Source organism: Loxodonta africana, chromosome 20 (genome assembly GCF_030014295.1).
Source record: "Loxodonta africana isolate mLoxAfr1 chromosome 20, mLoxAfr1.hap2, whole genome shotgun sequence".
Taxonomy (NCBI): domain Eukaryota; kingdom Metazoa; phylum Chordata; class Mammalia; order Proboscidea; family Elephantidae; genus Loxodonta; species Loxodonta africana.
This window is the reverse complement of record NC_087361.1, coordinates 5,167,373-5,177,550: the sequence shown is the minus strand read 5'-3', so window position 1 is coordinate 5,177,550 and position 10,178 is coordinate 5,167,373. Positions and strand designations below refer to the sequence as shown.

The window sequence follows — 10,178 nt, the reverse complement described above, 5'->3', positions numbered from 1 at the left end:
TGCGACTTGGTGCAGACAGGCCTTCCACCCTTCACCCCGCTCGGCTGGGCCTCTCTACCTGTCCTCTCCCACTGTCTACAGGTCCCGAACATTAGAAAACAGAAAATGTGATGATCTTTGTGTGTCTCTGTAAAATGTGTGTATGTGTGCGTGTGTTTGGGTGTAACGGGCCTTGTGTTTGGCTGCGCGGCCTGTCTGTCAAGGCGCGGGCCAATGGCGGGCTGCCTTATATAAAATGAGTGTTTTCAGTCTCTCCGGGCTGCATGTAGTGTGTGTGGAGCGGTGTAGAGTGGAGCCCAGGCAGAGCGGCTCCGCGAGCTCCTCTCCACTTTCCCACAGAGGCGCCCTGACCGGCGGCCGGGGGCGACCCGCACGCTCGCCCTCAGGCCGGCCGGCCCGCCCGCGAGGTAAGCGCCCCACCCGGCCCTCCGGGCGCGCTCCCCGCACTTTCTGTTTGCCCACTGACTCGCCAGCCGCCGGCTGCAGCCCAAGGACTCGGCGGCAGAGCAGCGGCGGCGGCGGCGGCGGCAGAGCAGCGGCGGCGGCAGCCGGGAGGGCGGACTTGAGGAAGGCGCGGGAGCCCCGCGCGTCCCGAGCCGCCGCCAGCCGGCCCGAGCCCCGGCCGCTGTCCCCCTCGGCTCCGCCAGAACTTTGGGCGGCGGAGGTCGGGGCCGGGGGCGAGGAGGCAGCGCCTGCGGGCGGGCGGGCGCCGGGGCCGGCCGGGGAGTAGTAGGCCAGCCGGTGCCAGGCTGCGTTTGCAGCCAGCACCTCTCGGCGAGCAGCGCCGCCCGCGAGGGGCACGGGCGCCGGGGCGCGGGCAGGGGCGGCCGGCCGGCGGAAAACAACAGGGAGCCCTCACGCCGGCGGCGGTCGTGGCCGCCCGGGCGCCCCAAACTTCATCTTGGCCAAAGTACGTGGGTCGCGGCTCGGCTCGGCTGGCTGGCGGGGAGGTGGGGCCTGGGGGCCGGGGCGCGGGGCGCGGGGCAGGCGGAGGGACGGGGACCCGGTCCTCAGCGGTGTGCCGAGCGTCTCGTGCGCCTTGGCGGCCGGGAGCGGCAGCCCCGTGGCTCGTTCGGCTGCGGAGTTGGGATCTGGGTGTTCCGGCCCCGCAGATGGGTGCCCTCTCACCCCCACCCCTAAGCAAATGCGCGGCTAGTGGAGAAAGTGCTGTTGTAGCGCCGGAGTAGCCAGTAGGAAGAATGGGGGAGAGGGGAAGAGGGCGAGGGAGAAGGGGAGAGCGAGCCGGGGAGGGCCGGGGAGCGGTGGGGGAGGAGGAGGGAGGCTGTGTCAGGATTTCGCCTGAATGTGGGATTATGTTGTGTCAATAAGTTTAAGGTGGAGAGCGAGGCTGGGTGGTGGTGCAGGGCAGGAGGAAGGCCTTATTCCTGAAGGTAAGTTGTGGCATCGCGTGGCCGCGATGACAGAAAACTTGCAGACCCTTTACCTGGGGATGGGGTCCACAGCTCGGGGAGGGCCCCCCGGCCCGCCGAGGCACACTCGTCTCACACTGCTATTCGCTGCGATCCGGGTCGCTAGTAAATTACAGAAATCAGACTCGGGGTTTCTTTTCCTCCTCCACCTCGGCTCGCTCGCTCGCTCGCCCTCAGAAATTTATTATGATTTTTTAATTTTTGGGGGGGTTTTGTGTGAAACTTGACGTAACTGAGACCCAACCCGGGTCCTGTGATTTCCAAGGACCCTGAATCCAAGAATGTAGAACACGTTTACGTGTGAAATAGCCGCGATCATTTCTGCTAAATGAGGAAGGTAAAACGAAACGATGCAAAAAGCTGAGACACAACATGTACGACGGGGTGGGGGGGCAGAGGGAGCCGGAGGGAGAAGCTGTTGGCTGCTGCTTTCTGTGGAGAGGAAGATGAGGCGTGCGTCCCCCGCCGGTGGGCAGGCTCGGCGGGGTCTCCGCCGTCCGAGGACGGATTCGCCCAGGTGGGTCTCCCGGAAAAGTTTGGCGAGGTGGGCTGGAGGTGGGGCGCCGCGGGGAGGTGGGCGCGGGCTGTGGGGGAGGGGGCGCAGCGGGCTCGGCCTCGGCCGCCGGTCACCGGCCTGGGGCTTCGAAACCATTGCCCGTCCTGCTAACCACACGTCCAGGGCCGGTCCCCGCGCCGCCAGCGCCGGCCGCCTCGCCTCGCCCCGGCCGGCCGGCGGGCTCTGGGTACTTTCCCCGCGCGGGGACGGGCGTGCTCCGCATCCCGGGGGCCGCCCACTCGCGGCGTGGAGCCCCCACGCGCGTCTCCTCCCCGCGCGCCGCCGCCGCCGCCTGGGCTCGGTCGACTTCGGCGGCCAGGGGCGCGGGGTCCCCGGCGCCGACGTGCCCGCGCCCCTGGCCGCCCCGCGCCCGGCCCCACGCGCGCCGCGCGGTCCGAGCCCCGAATGGCAGCGCCTCCCGGGGGCAGCGGAGGCAGCGGCGGTGGCGGCGGGATCTCCACCGGGGCCCGCGGGAGGAGGAGGAGGAGGAGAGGAAGGAGGAGGGGAAGGAGGAGGAAGAGGAGGGGAGGGAGGCGTCTTCTGCCCAGACCGCCGCCGGCTCGGGCGGGCACGGGGACACCCCCTCGTCGCTGCTCTGCTGTGGAAAGGTGTTAGCAGACTTTTACGCCCGGAGTGTGGGATTCGCACTCCGTTTTCTTCTCCCCCCTCTTCCCCAAAGCAAGATGGACTCTTATTCCCTTTCTCTTTTTCCCTCTGCCTCAGCCTCTGTCTTGTCAGCCTTTAAGATCGACATTTTGTACTAAGACGCAAACTTGATGGTGACCAGCAACAAAGCCGGGGTGGGCTCCCTCGCTGCCTCCCTGCTCCTCGGTTTCCTGGCCCCCCACCCCGACCTCGCAGACCTGGTGGCCCTGCACTTGCCGCGGGGGACTCGGGGGACTGTGTTTTCCCCAGTCGGTTGCCGTCTCCGGTCTCAGGATGCTGACCGGGGCCGGCGTTTGGGCGACGGCTGTGGCCGCCCAGGTCTACAGGGTTGAGGCTGCATTCCCTGGACCTGCTGCCACCGCCGTGCCGCTTCCCGCGGGCTCCTGGGCACGGTGGAGGCGTGGGCTGCCTCGGATCCCTGCGATGTGTTTACCGGTCTATTTGTCCTGGGGGTGGCGATCACTTGGGCAAGTTGATCACCGATCAGTGTGTGGATTTTGCGTTTGCGGAAAGGATCAACTTTCTGTTTTGTACATCCAGGGAGTAGGGAGCGAGGGTGCTGGAGACACCCTGGAATGCCAGCTGGGCTGCCCACCAGCCTCTGGCCTTTGCTTTTCCTGCCCCGTGGTTCCTGTGTTGGGGGTGGGGATGGGGAGGGGAGAGATTGGTGGGAAGCTGAACTCCTGGATTTCAGGGTTCTTCCTTCATAGATTTTACAAGACGGGGGACTCTACAGTAAAGCCCTACCACGCTAATGATGTACCTTTATTTGATACTTTATAGGTCACTATCATATGACAAAGGCTTTGCTGCAGTTCATCTTCCTCCCTGGGTACTTTCCGTCTGCCTTCCTTCGTAAGTATGCAAACTCTTCATACAGGGAAGCTGGATGGTTCTTGGTAGTGACATGAGGGTTCTTTTTATTCATCTAGGAAGGTGCTTTATTGGGGTAGCAACACCCCGGAAAGCTTATCTCACTGAGTTTCCCAAAGCAGAAGTCAGTTTATGATTCTTAGTGTTTGGAATTCAGCATTCAGCAATGGATTATAATTATTATTTAAGATAGTAAGTTTAAATGTTTGTTCCATGTTTATCTGCAGATAATTGTCATTTGAAAACTTAGAAGTAGATATTTTAATTGATAATGAAATCTTATAGATTTGAAGGTGAAGGAAATTTAATGCTGGACAATAAATACTATGGAAACATTGCAGCCTAGGAGTGGAGCGGGTTATTAAAAACCGGAAGAAGGATGGTACAGAAGACCTCTCTGATTACAGTGACGGTGGTTTGATTGCTTGCTTCCAGGTTCTCTTTCTTGGGTAACCTGCCTTTGTGACGGCTACTCTGGGGGTGAGGAAGGGTACTCTCGGTATACCAGCTTGGTGCACAAGGCAAAAAATTAATCATAATGTTTTTCAAAGTTTTGTGTTTGGAGAAATTAAGAACATTTTTGCAGTATGAATATATGTGGAACAGCAACTTTGAGATTCTGTCTAAAGTGCCTTTTTCAGAGACAGGGCTGGCCCACAGGTGGAAAAATCAGTGAATTATGCGTGGGACAGTAAGAGTTTGAAAAGTTTGTTTTTGAGATGTAATAGTCGCAATGAAAACTGAGGGTTTTTAGAGTATTTTAAAACAGTGGGGTGAGCCCAAACTGCAGAGAACCAACTGGCAAGTTTGCCCCTCCGTTGTAAAGACACTCGAGGTACTATGAGCTGCTGATACATTAAGAAAGCTAGTTGTACTAAATTGTGCAAATCACCTGTGGTGCTTTGTAATATCACTGTAGTGAAGATGGAGATTATAGTTTGTGAAGGAAAAGGGACTTGAGCTCAGTTTTCCATGAAAGAAAATTCAGAGACCTTATCTGTTTTGTTTCCTCATTTGCTGAGATGTTGTTCTCATTACCAAAGTGTTGTCTTAATGGGGAATTGAGTTTGAAGGCTAGCTTGTATGGTAGTCTCCACACCTGGGGTCGCCAAGAGTCAGAACCAACTTGACATCAACTATCAACACAAGCAACATACAGTAGCAAAGTGTATTTTGACATTTGTTAAGACTATAGATGATCTTTGTAATATAAGTTCTGTGTCATTATGGAATGTAAATATTACATTATTTAAGATAATTAGGTTGTTCGTCTTATTGGAGATTTTATGAAATATACATAACAGGCCAGTTGGAGTGGTAAGAGTGAAACCCAAAGAAGCATGAAGTCAGTGCACACTAAAATATGTGAATTTCAGTGCTTGCAATTTTTCTAGAGCTCGTTTGGAAGAAAAGTTTTTCACTTTTGAACATATGGCAAGAATATTCAGAATGCATTCCTGATTACCATAGAATACCACATTTATACATGTGAGGCACATTACTTTGTTCACTGAAGCAAACTTAATGTTAGTTCTTTCCTCATGGAAATATATTTGACCAATTTAGAAATTAATATGGGAACCAGTAATTTCCAGAATAAAAGTGATCTGATGAGCTCTTGAATTTCTTTGAGATATCAAATAAGTGTTTCATTAAAAAGAGTATTTTCAAGAACATTCTTGGTCTTTGAAGTTAGAGAGGTAATTTGTATAGTATAAAACTTGTCAGAGCGATCTGAAAACCTTACGATGAATTACCTGTTCTTTGCATCTAAAGTGTATTTATCAGATTTGAGGCTTAATTATCAAAATAAGAATTTAGTTAAAAAAGTTTTTGCCTGTACATCACGAAGTTTCCAAACTTTACATTGTATTATTCTGTATATGCTGTTAAATTCTGAAATGGAGGTCTTAATTTGCATTTCACTTTTAATGCTAGTTATTGAAAAGGAGGTTCATCTGTGTTTCTTAGTATTACATGTTTGGAAGTATTGTGGCTGTTTTGGGAAGAATCTTCCACCAGAGACTTACATACTAAAAAAAAAAAAAAAGCTATTTTGAGACCTTTTTAAAACCCATCTTGACCTTTACACCCGCCTCCTCCAAAAAAAAGTTCCAGATTTAAAGAGTTTGTGAGATAGCTCTGCTTTTAGTGTAATTAGAAAAGTGTGTAGCACTTTTGACCTTATAGACCTGATCTTTATGCTTAATCCATTGAAACAGGAAATTTGTTTAGACATTAAATTTAGGCATAGCTTTAAGTGAAAGCTAGGATGTACGTATCTTATGGTTTGCCTTTGCTGTAATTAAGGTTTTTTGTCTGTTGTGAAAAAGAAGGAACGATAGGTTTTGAAATAGTGGTGGCACAACTTGTGAAAATCTCACTCAGCTGCTAAGGTATTGATAAAGCCATATTTTTCAGGTAAAATTTCAAACACGATTACCAATTTTCAGTCATCGAAGTACTGAAAGTACATTTTTCCTATATCTAATAAAAAGCATGAGTTAGAAAACACAAGGATCATATTCTTAAATGGATCTTATGAATATCGATCACATGTACTAGAAACCTTTAATAGAGTTAATAAAGGGCTTCACATCTCAACCTCATTAAAAACTTTGGAAAATAATCTCATAAAAGGTATGCTTTTTTTTTTGCTGTACTAAAGGAAATTCTGGAAATTATTATTAGCGCCTCATAAAATGTTTACAATTGTGACACTTAAATTTCCTAAATTATTAAACTTAGTAATTAATTTTGGTATATTGCATCACCCCCAGTGTGGTATACTTATATTTTAAGATTTGAACTTAAGCAGGTGCCACTTTTCTTGAAGTTGTAGTTTGAAGGTCACCCCATTTCATTTTATTAAAAAAAAAAAAAAAAAGTACCTCTCAGAGCGCCTTTTAAACTGTCTGCGTGGCAAAGAATGTGTCTCCTGTATTTTCAGTCAGCTTCCCTCCTTTCACTATGAGATGAAAACAAACCCAACTGTAGCAAAAACACTGCAGTTTCCCTGCTTCGTTTTTATCATGTACCCCAGGAAAATTGAATGCAAGTGGTCTTTCTAGAAACCCTTCTCTGAAAGTATGAGGAAGGACAGAGGCCAGAGGCTGAGTGGAGACTCTTGCGGCTTGAAGATCCTCTGGCTGTAATTCAGTCAGTGGGTTTGTAGCACCTCAAGGGCAGTCGTCATGTACTGGGTCAGATGGAGAGATCTCTGTGTTTTAAGTCATACCTGAGGAAAGTACTTTTTGAGTACAGCCTCACTCAACATTCATACTGTCCCTTAGAAGGCAATTATAGTTCCCTGAAATGCCAGTACCTCATTTTAAAACTGCAAAGGTATACCCCGAAAATCCTTATGTATTACTAGGGATTGTTTTCATTTTTTTTTTCTTTCAAAGAAAAAGATAAGATTAAAATTGAAATAAGTACCAATTACATGAGGGGAATGCAAAAGAAGGCAAGCCTTCTTTTAGTAAAGAATCCTGTCTAAAAGTGTATATAAGTAAAAGGAAGATGGGAGAATGAGGGAATAAAAGGATTAAATATAGATGATGAAACAGTGACATCTCCCAAAACATAAACTTATTAATGTACATGAGTCAGTTCAAGGATCTAGATAGTGAATAACTTTAGATAGCAAAATACGAAGTAAAAGTTATTAAGAATGAGGAGAATCTTATGAAGTCTCAGAGAACAATATCAAAAGTATTGTAAAATGTTGATTAAGCAATTAAACCCGTAGTCAGACACAGCCCTTAGGTGAAAGAAGGTCAGGTTGTGAAATAGAAGCTCTAGGAGTGGGAGAACTGAGATCCTATAGAGATGGACAAGGTTATAATTTTTTTTTTTTGTAGAAAGAGAAATTAAAGATTGATAACTTACTGAGTAGAAATAAGAATGAGGGTAGAAATTGTTTAAAGCAGCTCTGTTTCTCGAATGTTTTTGGCTGGAATCTGCGGTAAGAACCACCTTTTCTATCCTGAACCGCATATAAAAACTGAATCAAAAATTTCTTGAAACAGTACTAGGAACATTGCCTTCTAATATTTTCTAGTCTTACCTAATCTTTATAAATGCAATCTGTTCCATGCTATTTTATACAAAAAAAAAAAAAAAAAAAAATTGGATGCCATCCACTAAATTGATTTCATGACTTATAGCTTGGAGAACACCAACTTAGAGTGCTTGCTAAAAATGGAGGTCTCCAGGCCCCATCCCCAGATGACCTGATACAGTGTATCTGGGGCAAAGCCCAGGAATCTCCATTTTAACAAGTACTGTAGGTGATTCTAAACAGGTGGGTGGTCCTTAGACATACTTTGAGAAAGTCTGATGTAAGGGACAAATGATGAAAGATTGAATTGGAGTCACTGGTTGAGTGTGGGGTTAGCATTCATTGACTGCTAAGGTCTCTTCCAGCTTCCGTATTTCAGTCACATGTTCACACTGCTGAGAGGGCCCTCACCACTCCTAGATATCCTGGTGGTAGCGGGTGTAGTATAGAGAGCAGAAGCTTCACAGCCAAAGAGCCTGGGTTCCATTCCTGTGGTGCCTGTTCCCTACTAGCTGAAGGACTTTGAGTATGTCACTTAACATCTTTTAAACTTCCATTATCTTGTGGTAAAATGGGTATATAAATAATTACCCTGCAAGAGTGTGAGAATTACATGAGATGGCAGTGTACCTAATGCCCCTCATGCATGGTTGGCACTCAACAGAGCTCTTATTTTATAGTTTTATCTCACCTCACCCAGTCCCCACTAAGTCTGAAATTCCTCAAAACTGTGCCTTTCAACTTTGTTTTTTTCTAAAGCAGTTCTCAATGTTGGTATCACAACACGCTGATGTGTTTTTGACTACATGTGAAGTGTTTAACAAATAATTTGTTACCAGAAGAAATAGTAAGAATAATTAGAAGGAAAAAAGAAAAGCTGAGGCATACCCACAGTGTTCCTTCAGGTTTGGGGGCTGGTTTTTGAAATCAGTCTTTGAAAATCAGAGTAACATGGCATAAGACAGGAGAACAGCTCTTGCATATTTTAAAGTAGGTAGTTGACACCACTGGGCATTCTCTCTGGTGGCTTTGGGTTTTATAGGTAGTTCACAGTGTGATAAAGTCAATCCTTCCCCTATCAAGAAAGCGTATCAGAATACAGGGAAGAATGGTGTTACCATAATGAAAACATTGAACACACTCTGTGATGTGTGTCTATGTATGTGTGTGTGTATACACATACACACATGTAAGCACGTACACACACATACATAAAATTGTTAGTAACTAATTACTGTGGTTCACAGATGACTAAAACTCACCGGTGTGTCAGCGTATGACTATTGAGAAGCACTACATCTGGAGCGCTTAACAAATGGTGTTGTACAAAGTAGCCACTTAAACAAAAAAGGGGCAAACTAAGGGGAAGATGAATAGGAGTATATTGGTGTATTCCCAAAGTCCCGAAATCTCAAATAACCTGTAAACCAAAAGCTACGGAAAATGCAATATGTGGTCAAATGCAACGGAGCGCAGAAGGCTGCAGATACCAGCGTTCTCTAACAGGGTTGTCTGACTCAGAAGCACCGTGCCTCTAACGTAGACATTTAATTTTAAGTAGTCTCGACATTTAGCCAAATAAATGTGAATGAGTTAAAATTAAGTAACTTTTTTTTTTTTTTAAACTCTCCTTTCTCTTTGCCATTCATCTCCTGGCAGCCCCTGATCTTTTGTCTTGATGGATTTACTTATTTCATATAAGTAGGATCATATAATATTTGTCATTTGGTGTCTGACTTATTTCATTTAACATGATGTTTTCAAGGCTCATCCATGTGGTGGCATGTATCAGAACTTCATTTTTCTTTATAGCCGAGTAATATTTCATTGTATGAATATACCACATTTTGTTTACCCACTCATCTGTTGATGGGCTAAAATGAAGTAAAGTTTGCGTTTCCAGTTTTTTAAAGCTATATTTGCTGGGAACATATTCCCACTTAGCTCAATTTTAATTTGCCGTGCTTTCTGATCTCTTATAAATTGATAAGCTCTTCTTATTTCGGAAGTATTTTATAGTTTGACGTGCAGTGGTATTGCATACAGATTCACAATCAATCCTTTATCCAGAAAGCTCTGAAAAGTAGGTTTTTAAGTCCCCCAAAAAGTTTGGCATAAAAACTTACTTGGTGGCACAACTTAACCTGAACTGTCATGGGGTTGTTTAAAGTTGTTTTAAAGCCTGTTTAGAAGGAATATTCGTGTGTCTTGCTGTAGAAATAGCAGTGTGTTTGATTATGGAGGCCCTGTGTGGTGCAGACAGCTATGTGCTCACCTGCTAACTGAAAGGTTGGAGGTTGGAGCCCGTCCAGAGACATCTTGGAAGAAAGGCCTGGCAATCTACTTCTAAAAATCCAGTCATTGAAAACTCTCTGGTGCACAGTTCTGCGTTGACACACATGGTCACCATCAGTCAGCTTTGATCAAACTGGCGGTGGTGGCCTCAGATCTGTCTAGGAATGCTACCTAATACATGCCTTATACACCATTTTTCATTTTTAAAACCCACAAAAGTCTGGATTCCGAAGCATACCTTGACCTAGAGGTTTCAAATAAGGGATTGTTAACTTATTGTAAGGAACCCTGGTGG

The 10,178-nt window shown here is 46.8% G+C and overlaps 1 protein-coding gene across 13 annotated transcripts in view; it reads left to right on the top strand.

The window, feature by feature from the left end:
- Positions 1 to 276: 276 nt before the first annotated feature.
- BBX (BBX high mobility group box domain containing) overlaps positions 277 to 10,178 on the top strand; it is a 294,480-nt gene continuing 284,578 nt past the window's right edge. For 10 of the 13 annotated variants that reach the window (XM_064273018.1, XM_064273019.1, XM_064273023.1 and 7 more), the window contains exons 1-2: positions 278 to 407; positions 3,436 to 3,507. The gene's annotated coding sequence lies outside the window, so the exon portion shown is untranslated. Of the gene's footprint in view, positions 408 to 799; positions 911 to 1,929; positions 1,948 to 3,435; positions 3,508 to 10,178 lie in introns of those variants that run through there. The other 3 variants (XM_064273026.1, XM_064273015.1, XM_064273016.1) reach the window with 3 other exon arrangements.